Raw genomic sequence first — 12581 nt, forward strand, 5'->3', positions numbered from 1 at the left:
ATAGGACTCCGGTAGAAATCGAGTGATTGCTTGTCACTATCCTATGAGTCTTACTAGTATGACAGGATCATGTAGATTACTATACTATAGGACTCCGGTAGAAGTCGAGTGATTGTCTATCACTCGCGAGAGATAGGAAATATATTATTGGATTATTATTACCTAAAAATATAAATGGTGGAAAGAAAAAATAGTGACCAGGTAGGGATATAGTTTGGGTATTGGTGGGTGTAAGAAGTTGTGTCGCCGTGGACGCGGGGCATGGCTTAGTTACACTGCTTTCCCTGTCTGGTCGGTTAAGGACCGGTTGTTGCATAAGCCATCGAGGCAAGTCACAGATGAAACATCCTCAATTTTCCTTGAAGGGAAAATCCACATAATGAATTTTAATATGATAAAACCAAGAACTGATTCCATAATATTATCATATTTCATTCAATGTCATAGTCATACATCCTAAGATATTACATTACTGGGGAACATACCTATTACAGAGTTAATCTAGCGGAAGACTATCGAGTGAAGGCTCCTCCTTCACGGACATCATCAGAGTTGGCGTAGTGCAGCGTAGATTCTATCTTCAAACCAAACTTGAGCGTAGGCACGAGACCTTCTAATCCTTCTAAAGTCAGCATCTCTGAGAAGCAGGAAATCTGCACACCGCCAGATGTGTGTAGGCCATGGTCAGCACCGATGAGTTTTAGTGGAAAAGATAAACAAGGGATCTGGCGATCCTAATATTTGGCTGTGGTTTGCATCCTTATCGCATGAGAAGTAAATAACATTAGTAATATAATAATAATATCCAATTTTTAACATATTCACCACCACACCATCCATATCCATTCGTCAACCATCCATCCCAAACCATCTCCACACCACCACACCACATCTCATCTCACACACTCAGGTCGACAGGTCAACTCCCTCTCGGCCTTGTCTCAACAGCCCGTAGCCCCCAAGGCTCACGACCGGAAAATACCCCAACCCTGGAGGGAGGAAAGAAGGACTCATCTCCTATCTAGTTTAAGCGAAACCCAGGAAAGGTCCATAGCTGACAAGTCGGCATATGTATCGATCGATCAACCAAACACTCTACAGAGGTTTTATATACCCACAAGATTAGCCATCCTCGAAGCCATGTATCTCCTAGGCAGAATTCTGGTCGCTTGCTAGCCTAGAACGATGCCACCCTACCTCTCAGCCCTAGAACATCCTAAGTCTAGTCTAGGATGGCTGATGCTGTGAGTCGTAGATAGAGCCGGGGCTCTCCAGATGTCAAGAGCCGGGTCCACAAGGCCTCCTGAAGTCTCGGAAGGGTGTGGGGAAAAACCGCGCGCCCCGTACCTCCTTGCACACGTTCGCCTAGCAGTAGTGGCATCGCTCTACCAAGTAGTCTGATCGTCTCGCACCATATAGGGCGAGTGGGATGTAAGGATTCCCGGTGAGTCTGAGTACTAGTAAGTCCTTAGGGATTGACCAAGCCAGAATATCTTCATCAGGGTTTCCATTTTACGTGCCACCACAACACCTCTACCCCAGGCTCCACCTCTCCGAGGTTCACACCCAAGGACACCTCCAATTACCATTTACCTACCATAGGTATTCCATATCCAAGTGCCTAGGTAGCACCACATGGCAAGACTCACCCCAGGCTCATCGTTATTCTAGCTCGGTCGACACAACCCTCACTCTCCACGCACCCAAGACACACGCAGCACGCTCACACACCACCAAGTCTGACACCCATAGCCAAACCCTTCCCAGGGGGTTCACCACTAGCATCACATCCCCGATATAATGTGAAGTGGAGTTAATAATAAGTATAGTGGTGTAATATGCAAGCAAGCAGGCAAGTAAGCATATATAAGCGAGCGAATACGCAAAGCAGGGTGACGTGGTAGAGTGGGTTGCATCAGGGTAATAATGGCTCAGGTAGCAGCATGCATCAAAGTACTATCGAAGGAATAATTATAAAGCGCTAGCAGTTCTAGATATTATGCAATGTCTAATAGGATTCTCTAAAAGAGGGTGCTGCCATGACACCTGCGATGTAGAGGTAGTAGTGGTACAATTCTCCATTCATTGGTGTTCCGTTAGTGGGGTCACCTCCTCCTACGTTGACTCCATTCCACAGTCCTTGTCGTCGTCCATGTTCTCTTTGTCCGATCATCAGCTATTTCGCGAAGCGACATTCAAGGCAAGAGAGCACTCAACACTCAAAAAGACGACGAGACGCAGGAAAATCCAATAACACCAGCGAGACAATAAGAGATGCATGGCTTAGCCCTCTCGGTGGTTGTCCGATTTCCTCAGGCCAAAGAATCACAAGTGGTGGTTTGCTAAGCACAAGCTTAAGTCATGGCCAAGCCAGTATGGCTTTATGATAAACGGTTTAAGCTAGAGCTTATCCAGAGCAAACACCATGGCTCACGATCTTTTGATCCAGTGTCATTGAATTGACAGGGATTGGAAGTCAGGCCCCAAGAAAGAAGAACGACGGGGTTCGGCTCTTATAGTCTTATCCCGCAAGTCATAATTGGACACGAGTAGCAAACAAGAACGATTAACACTATGCTTGTGTCCATGCTTAGGGGACTTTGTGTCCATGCTTGTAAGTGCTTAGGAGCCCTCCATCTCACATATGCTTGATAGTGATTATCCGATTATGTGAGAGAGCGATTCTAGTGCGATTGCATCATGAGGTTGTATCGAGTGGCACTAGGTGATCGAGTTGCAAGCCGGTAGTGCTTGTTACTTTTGGAGGTTGCCACCTCCTAGATAGCTTGGTGGTGGTCTCTGTCGAAGCCTGCAAGAAGCTTGTGTGGTGCTCTAGAGAAGAGCTTTGTGAGGGGCATTGTGCTCGCCCCACGGTAGGTTCTTGCAGTGCCCGACGTGCGGGCTTGGTGGGTGATGCTAATTAGCCGCTGAACCACCAAGTAAGCGGTCGACACAACAGGGACTAGCGTATTGGCAAGCATGTGAACCTCGGAAGAAAAATCACGGTGTCAACCTTGTTCTTCCTGTTGGTTTGCATCCTCATTACATAAGCTTGTAATTACTTTCATATACATTGTGCTTGTGTAGTTGCTCTTGTATTTAGTTAAGCTTGTGTAGCTCACTAGTTACCTTCTTGCTTGTGTAGCATAGAAGTGGCTCCCTTGTGTGGCTAATTTGGTTTGTGTAACCTTGTTAGTCACATTGCTTAGTTTATGTAGCTAAGTATTTGCGCTCTCTAATTTGGCATTGGTTGCCTTGTTATTGAGCATTGCTAGTGAGCTAAGTTGGCTTTGTGCTTTTGCTTACTAGCATGTGTAGGAGCTCCCTCATTGCTTGAAGTACTAGTGGTATAGGTTTATGTGACATTGCTCCTAGAATTAGTTAGGTAAGCTCTAGCTAGCCTAGCACCTTTGTTGCTTAATTAGGATCATAGCAAGGTGTTAAAGAACATAGATAGAGGGATGTAGTCTTGGCTATACCGATAGTTTTAATTCTACACTTGTTTTGGTTAGCCAGCGTGATTAAGTTTTAGTAACGACTATTCACCCCCCCTCTAGTCGCCATCTCGACCTTACACTGGCTCGGGGGCTAGAGTGGTTCTGATCTCCTGGATGGGAGTAGGCTCTGCTATGCCATCTGCCTCCATTTTTCAGCCTCAAACAACGCCATGGAGTACGAGGCCCTCATCAACAGACTACGCATCGCCATCGAGCTTGGTGCTACGTGACTCAACGTTCACGGTGACTCAGAGCTGGTCATTGATTAGGTCATGAAGGAGTCCTCCTACAAAAGCCCCCTCATGGTAGCATACTACCAAGAGGTGCGTAAGCTCGAGCACAAATTCTAGGGGATCGAGCTGCATCACATCCCCCGAAAGGACAACGATGCCACTGATTTTCTTGCAAAATTGGCCGCTAGGCGGGATCCATCCCCAAGCGAGGTCTTCATCAATGATGTCCATGAGCCATCTGCTCGCATCCTAGAAGGTCTAGTCCAGACACAACCCGATGCCCAGGGGCTCCGACCCCAATGCCAAGCCAGCGCTTGGGGGCTCTGATCCCAGTACCTCCATGACGACATCACCCGCCAGCATCGCCATATTGGCACTCAATCAAACTGACTAGCGAGTGCCGCTAGTCGCCTACCTCCTCAAGGAGGTTCTTCCACCCAAAAGGACTGAAGCTCGATGGATTGCTCGACGTGCCAAGACCTTCATCGTGCTCGGTGATGAACTCTATAAACGGAGTCCATCGACGGTGCTCATGAAGTGCATCCCCACCAACTAGGGGAAGCAACTCCACCTCGAGGTTCATGCCAGGATTTGTGGACATCACATGGCCCCAAGGTCACTGGTCGAAAAAGCCTTTCACTGAGGTTTTTACTGGCGCACCACGCTATGAGATACAGAGGAGGTCGTCCGCAGGTGTCAAGGATGCCAGTTCTATGCTTGGCAAACCCATTTGCCAGAACAAGATCTCTAAACCATCCCCATCACCTGGCCATTCATGGTCTCAGACCTCGACATGGTGGGACCCCTCAAAAAGGGCCCAGGCAATTTTAGTCACCTACTCGTAGCAGTCGATAAGTTCACCAAGTGGATAGAGGCCAAGCCCATCACCAACATCTGCTCGGAAGAGATGGTCGAATTCTTCCTCGACATCATCTACTGGTTCGATGTTCCTAACTGTATCATCACTGACCACGGGACTAACTTCATCAGGAAGAAGTTCTTGGACTTCAGTGATGGATACAACATCAAAATCGACTAGGCCTCGATCGGACACCCACGTACTAACAGTCAGGTCGAGCGTGCCAATGACATGGTCCTCCAAGGACTCAAGTCACGCATCTTTGACCGACTCAATAAGTATGCCGGGCATTGGGTTGAAGAGGTCTCAGTGATCCTCTAGAGCCTGATAACAACCCCGAACCAATCCATAGGGTTCACACCCTTCTTCCTAGCCTACGGAGCTAAAGCGGTACTGCCCTCCGACCTCGACCACGATGCCCCAAGAGTGAAGGCTTTCAACCACAACCGAGACGCGAAGGCTCAGCAAGACATAGTCGACCTGTTCAAGGAGGCCTGTGAGACGACCGTCATCCGCTCCGCTCGCTATTAGCAAACTCTCCGTAGGTACCATGAAAGAAAGATTAGGGGAGTATCCTCGAAGTCGGTGATATCGTACTCAAGAGGACCCAATCAACAAAGGAAAAACACAAACTCTATCCACCATGGGAAGGACCCTATATGGTGATCGAAGTGATCCGACCGGGCACCTATCGACTAGAGGACGACAACGGCAACGTTCTCACCAACACTTGGAACATTGAACAACCACGTTGTTTTTTCCCTAATTTAGGTCTTACCGCTTTTTACTCAACACTTGCTCCTGTAAAGCACCCCAGCCTGGACACTTTCAGCCAAGGTCGCTCGAGGGCTCCATGAGGGTACAATACTAAATACTACCTCTCTTTTTTACTATCACATGGTAAACAACTTCGTCCCCAAATGAAAGCACATTCCATTCCTTGGATTGCTCTACGTAACTTTGTTCTTACTCCTAACCAAACGCACCCCACCATGACCTACGGTTATGAGCAGCCGAGCCCCGCGGGCCATGCCTAGGTTCTCAAAAGCTGCAGCCGACAGAACTAATGGGCAGGTGCAAAAAAGAAAGGATAAAAACAAAAGCTATGCTAGGATAAAAAATAAGGAACATATAGTGATTCTATCACAAAAAAAGAACTGATGTATTCATTGATACAAAAACTGTTCACATGGAGGCTCACCCATGAACTCAACTATTATATTTTCTAAACTACTTCTACTCCAAATGCTACTACGATCGCTCGATGACATCGCTTGACGCCAAAGGAAAGGCCACGGCACACACCGTTGGACATGACCACGACCACAGGGGCCCCGCCTGGTTCTGCTCCCTCGACTTTGGCAAGCGCAACAGGTACCTCAAGGGACCTGCCCGATTCTGCTCCCTCGACTTCAGCAAGCGCAACAAGTACCTCAAGGGCGTCGCACCCATAGATGCTCAGTAGAAGAGCATGGAGCTCTGGATCTTCTCATGCAGTCGAGGCAGCTCCTGGGCAGGGACGCTGCCACCAAGGTATGGCCACCATGGCTATAAGATATCTCATTAAACTTTATGAACTGGCCAACCTGAGCAGCTATAGGCATGGAACCCTCCACCAGCATGATCCTAGGCAACCTCCCCTCCAACAAGGCTCGCCCGGTGAAGATCCACTGAAAAAAAATCTGCACACGGCTCCATCCCAAAAAAGGCCTCGCAGATGAATCCAGCGCGCCACCCCCTTCGACTAAAGCTGCCCCTCCTCAGGCAAAGATGGCCAACACCATCTCAGGCAACCTCTAGCTCGATGTCGTGCTTTGGATTCACAAAAGGATCTATAAGTCCTCCCCTTCGCTTACCCTCTCTCTCACTTAGGAACCGCCACGGCATACAGGCACTCTCGGTGAGAAAGAAGGAGGAGGAAACGTAATAGTTGGAGAACAGGCAAAGGACTATGATGAAAAGCCCTCTCCCTCCCCTATTTAAGGAGGAAACACGATAGCTAAAGAGGGGCAAAAGATCATATTGAAAAACTCTCTCCCTTCCCCCATTCAATGCGGATGGGAAACGATGGGACACACCCTAACCGATGGGACGCATACTGACCGACGGAACGATGCCTAGTCAGACAAAATGACACCTAGTAAGATGGGATGTGGCCTGGGTATGGCCCACCACTACCGCACACTGGGCGTAAAAACCAAAGCGCCACCATGCATAGGCGGCTCTCCACCTCCTAGGTGGGACTTGGAAAAAACCCAAACGATGGGATCTCCGCCAGGAGAAACCATCGGGCTTTCTAAGTCGATTGAACGGCTCAGGAAAACATCGAGAGATAGGTAAGGAGCCAAGGGACGCTCCATATAGGCCACGCCAACTCCGTCACGAATGTCGAGCATGGGTCTCGGTCGGATATTTTTTATTGGAGCTCTTCAAACCCCGTCACTCGAGTCATCAAGGTAACACTATTGACTCCTACTATTTCTTTATATTCATTTCATACATCCATACACGCATTCATACCATACACCATGCACCTAGATGATTTGGGCCCTAAACCACCCAGGGGCTCAGGAACTAAGCATCGCACATGTAGTGAAATACACCACAACGCTTCATGTTGCGTCATAAAGCGGCAGATGCCTCATTCGACATGAGCAATGACCGATCGAGGTTCAAAGGCCGGCCCACGAAGGGCTCGAGGCCACCCCATGTCAAATAGAGCTAGGAGAGAAAACTAAGATGAGCCCCGTGTGGCCCTCGCCTAGTCTGCCCCAAAGTAGATAGGGTCATCTCAACCTTCTCGTTCGATCCTAAACCTCTGCCAAGCCCACAGAATCTCCATTGAGGTGAGGCCAACAGGCCACCCGAGTTTGTCTCTGGAATGACCCAGGTATCTGCCGAGTTGTAGGTAAAGGAGCAGTGGAATGTCATAAGAGGGCTATGCCAACCCCGTCATGAACGATGGACCCGGATTCCACTCGATCATACCTGTTAGTGAGCTCACTGGGCGCATCACTCGAGCACGAGTGATCGAGGCAAGTGACACAACTCAGCCCCCTCCGGTTGTGAGAAACCGAGGATGGGGTAACGCACATAACTCAAAACCGACCCCTACCAAAGCCCAGCGAGGTTTGGGGGCTCAAGACATCCAAACACCTATGTCTACGACCTCAAACTCGCCCCATCCATCGGCTATGCTTTGACTGCACACCAAACACCTGGGTCTATGACCCCGAACTCACCCCATCCCTTGGCTACGCTTCGACTACACACCAAACTCCTGGGTCTGTGGCCCCAAACTCGCTCCATCCCTCAGCTACGCTTTGACTGCACACCAAATACCTAGGTCTGTGACCCCAAACTCACCCCATCAGGATTTGCGAGCTCTGGCTCACCCGATCCCTAAACTAACTAACTAACTGCCTCGGCTACATCAAGACTAGGATCCATGACTCTGACTCGCCTGATCCCATGGCATGCACCAACGCTAGGACCCACGAGCTTCGTCTTGTCCGATCCCTAAACTAACTACCTCGCCCAATCCCACGGCGTGCACCGACACTAGGATCCATGAGCTCTACCTTGCTCGATCCCAAAACAAAAATGCCTTGGCTGCGCAACAATGTCTTGGATGATGACTCCATCTTAACTAAAAAATACGCACACACGCCCGCTAACAAACACCCCCAGATGATTCTGCCTGAATCACCTAGGGCTACACCCACAGGTGCGCTCGCACGCACCGGCTGACAAAACAAAACTTCCTCCACTAGCAACACAAAAACCCCCTAGACGATTCTACCCGAATCACCCGGGGGCTCAGGGGCTACACCCGCAGGTGCGCTCGCGTGCACCCACCGTCAAGACAAATACCCCCCAAACGATTCTACCCGAATCGCCCGGGGGCTCAGAGGCTCCTGTTGGGTTCATAAACTTAGGGTCCCTCGTGGACCCACTTTCCAATAAAGGCTCGGCCTAGGTAGACAACGCGCAGCTCATGAGCCAGCCCAAGTATCTAAACGATAGGCCAGAAGGGTGATCCAATCACCGATCGGAAGGTCTGGCCGAGGAGGAACGACGCTCGTTTTCTGACTCTAGCCTACCTCTCCGACCGGAGCACTCACCTGGTCTCCAGCCCACCTCCGGACAGCCTCTCTAACCAGAAGGCCTGGCCAAAGCACTACTTCTGACTTCGACCCATGTTTTTAACTGGGGATGCACCAAACCCCTGCTCACTGCTCTCCTCCAACTGATGCATTTAGAGCCGACTGGGACTAACCGACCGGGGACGCCCGCTCAGTAAGGACCAGGGAACGGATGGAGAAAGTAAGGCAGGGCGCACAAGTCAAACCACAATACCAGGGATCATACCCTACGCACCTACTAGACAGCACCCTACGCCCCCTAGCATGGTAGAGCCCAAGCAGTGTTGTAGGCACTAACATTTTCCCCTATAGTATTATGGCTGCCATTAACTCCCATACGATAAGGCTTCCCCACGTGCCTCTGGGCATCGACAGTGTTGTGGGCGTCGGCTTTTACCATATCGGGCGAATATGGTAAAACCCCTCGCATGTCTCCAGGTATCAATAGTGTGACAGGCGCCGACGTCTGCCATACCCGAAGAAGACAACACAACCTCCCACGTGCATCTGATATCCAACAGTGTTGTGGGCGCCTACCATCATCCTGTACCCACCGCGCGTGGGCAACAAGGCTTAGAAGCATACGTACTCTCTCCCTCTCACTTGTAAGGCCACCCCCTTCATCTATAAAAGGGGATGCACCCTCTTTCAACATTAAGTGGATTCAGATTCATTAGATTGATCAAGTTCACTAGTTCACAACCATAGAACCCCCAGGTTTGAACCACAAGCACACGCTCTAACACTTAGCTCATAGCGGGGCTCCCGTCACTCTCGGCCCTTTCGACCGGAGTCCGACCGGACCTCTTATACCCCCCATCTTTCTCCTTCTCGTTTGTAACCCCACTGCAAACTCTGAGCACCTAGGCTCATAAATAAAGTCAACGACTGACTCAAATTGGACGTAGGGCATGTTGCCTGAACTAGTATAAACCCTATGTCATTGAGTGCTAGGCTACCTCCGACCACAATGTACGATAAAACTACAAATATTTACTTGTTGGTCACTTTCTGCACCGACATATACCCTCGACAAGGACGTACAATATATATTCCGTGCACGTAACATGGATGAGATTGAGAGTTGAATATACTTGGGTGAGAAACAGATGGTGTTCTAGAAATTATAAGGGCCTATTTGGCTGGTATTAAAGCCGGATGATAAGCCGGCTAAAGCTGTTTTGTTGTGAGAGAAAAATACTATAGATTCTAGCTGATAAGTCGGATGATAAGTTCAAGTGAACGTGCCCTAAAGGATCCGCCGCTGGCACACGCAGATGGTCGGGAAGGATAATGAGGCATTGAGGCGCCAGTTGGTGTTAGGTAAAGTCAAGTATATATGTGTGACACGGACGGAACACACCCGGCCACGTGCTTGCATGTCTTCCGCTCCAATCATGCATCTCATCCCGATCTATATATCGTTGGCTTGGTGTGCGTGACCACTGGCTACTAGCGGACACCACCATTGATCGCTTGTACATGCATGTTCTCCATGCAACCTAGTAAATCTAGATGGACGATAGAAGGAAACAGGATCAGAGCACAACTAGCGCTAGGTTAATTAATTATTAGGTATCTACACAACGCATGCAAAACGTGCAACGATTTGATGCATCATGTATGTACAAGTGTTACTTATAACAATCACAATCGCAAGGGGAAAGATGAGTGAGGAAATTGATGGGTCGTGTCGACCACAAGGCGGTCGAGTAGTGTTTGTGATGATGATCATCACGCAATTGGGAGACAAGCTTAAGTGCGGCACTTTATTTGTTGATTCTTGCAGTTCCTCCCTGATCATCAGCTCCCATCCATGAAAACTCCCCGACCCAAGAATCTAATAGAGTCACCTGAGACTCATCAACCGAAGAAGCAAAGGTGGTGACAGTGAAATAGGATCAGTTGAGCATATTCTATCCTCGGATTCTACTCGCTACTCGCTTAGCTAGTTAGGGCTACTGACTAATGGGATCCTTCGGACTCGAGCTATATCTCTATCCTCGACCTCGATCAATCGGGACGGTATTGTGTTGTGTGCGCGTGGAACCAAAACCCTACCACAACCCGGTGGTGGCTATACCTCAGGCAGCTAGTGGCAGATGCAGGATGGAGACAAATGGAGGGTTAAATAATGAAGATTTATGGCTAAATTTAGGGATTAATGATGAGTTGAGGCTAAGTAACCGTAGTCTAATAAAGAAATCGAGCTCACTAAGAGGGTTGTAGCCCCGACAGCCCCCCTTTGGATCTGCCCCTGCACGTAGCAGCGCTAGCGAATCGAAAACGTCAATTAGTACAACACACGGCGTCCCTTTCGCCGTATCGATCAGCTAGCTCAGCTCACACTGAGCTGGGATGAGCTTTAGGTACGGTTACGTCTCGTATCGATCGTCGTCCCTTTCTATTAATTAATTTATTTATTTATCAACAAAAATAATATGCATATACTGCAGGGTATTATTGATATTTAGGTCAGTCTCATCTGGAGTTTCGTGTCTCGATTTTCAATGCTCTTAATCATGTGTTAGAAGTATTATGGATTGATTTCATCCCATAAAACTTATTTTGCTCACATCATAAACTTCGATCATTTCTTTCCTTATTAGTAGCCTGCTACGTCAGCATTGCCAAGTCATGAAAGTCCATGATACCTACACTGTGATTGACCTTAGCTGGTCACTGCTGATTTTATCTCCTCTAGCGGATCGGATGTGATGGGAGAATATATAATCGATCTATCGACGGATTGTCGCATGGGTCAAAGGGCTTGTTTTTGTTCAGGTGGTCGATAGATAGATACTCCATCCGTCATAAAATAAATGTCAGTATGGCTTCCTGAGGAGTCAAACATTTTAAACTTTGACCATATATATATATAATAAAATAATAATATTTATATTATATAATTAGTATCATTAGATAATTGTTAAATATATTTTTATAATAAATTTATTTAGAGATAAAAATACTGTTAATATTTTGTACAAATCTAGTTAAATTTTAAAAAAATTAAAAATAATAACGACACTTATTTCGAAAACGAGAGACTAGATAAACAGATAGATAGATAGAGGGTCGCTTTCTAGCGTAGGCATCATCATATAGAATAGTTCTTTCTAGATGACTAGCTAGTCACGGGTTGCACAGAAATCTCCGACAATGCAAGTTCAGTTTGGCGGGAATATCTATCTATGATATGCATGCATGTGATGATCAGCAGCAGTTGATCGATGATGGAGCAGCTAGAGGAAGCAGCAGTTGCCCGTACGGAGCACTCCGTAGTGAGTTCTGTTTGTCCCTGCCGTGCCCGGGGTGGCAAGGCGACCACGCCCTTGCAATTGCGTAGTAGTACGAGTACAAGGCTACTGTTTACTCCTGCTCCCAGTCATCCATGGCGTGCCCGCTACTGGATGTGCTGCTGCTGCTGCTCCACGGACACTTGTCCACTGGCCACCCAATCAGGCAATCACGATCCCTCACGGGTGCACGGCGTTTTCCCGCTGTCTCTCTCTTTGTTCCGAATTCCACTACTGAGCTCAGATGCAGATCGGTGCGATGGCAAATTCGCGGCTATCGGGTGACGAATAGACAGGCCAGCCAGCCAGCCAGAGTTAGTAAAGGTTAGGCCTTGTTTATATGCAGGTGTAAAGTTTTGGGACGTCACATCAGATATTACATAGGATGTTGTATAGAGTGTTCGGATACTAATAAAAAAAATAAATTACAGAATCCGCTAGTAAACCGCGAGACGAATTTATTAAGCTTAATTAATCCATTATTAGCGCATATGTTACTGTCACTTTATTGTCAAATTATGGACTAATTAGGCTTAAAAAATTCATCT

Source organism: Miscanthus floridulus, chromosome 5, assembly GCF_019320115.1.
Source record: "Miscanthus floridulus cultivar M001 chromosome 5, ASM1932011v1, whole genome shotgun sequence".
Lineage (NCBI taxonomy): Eukaryota > Viridiplantae > Streptophyta > Magnoliopsida > Poales > Poaceae > Miscanthus > Miscanthus floridulus.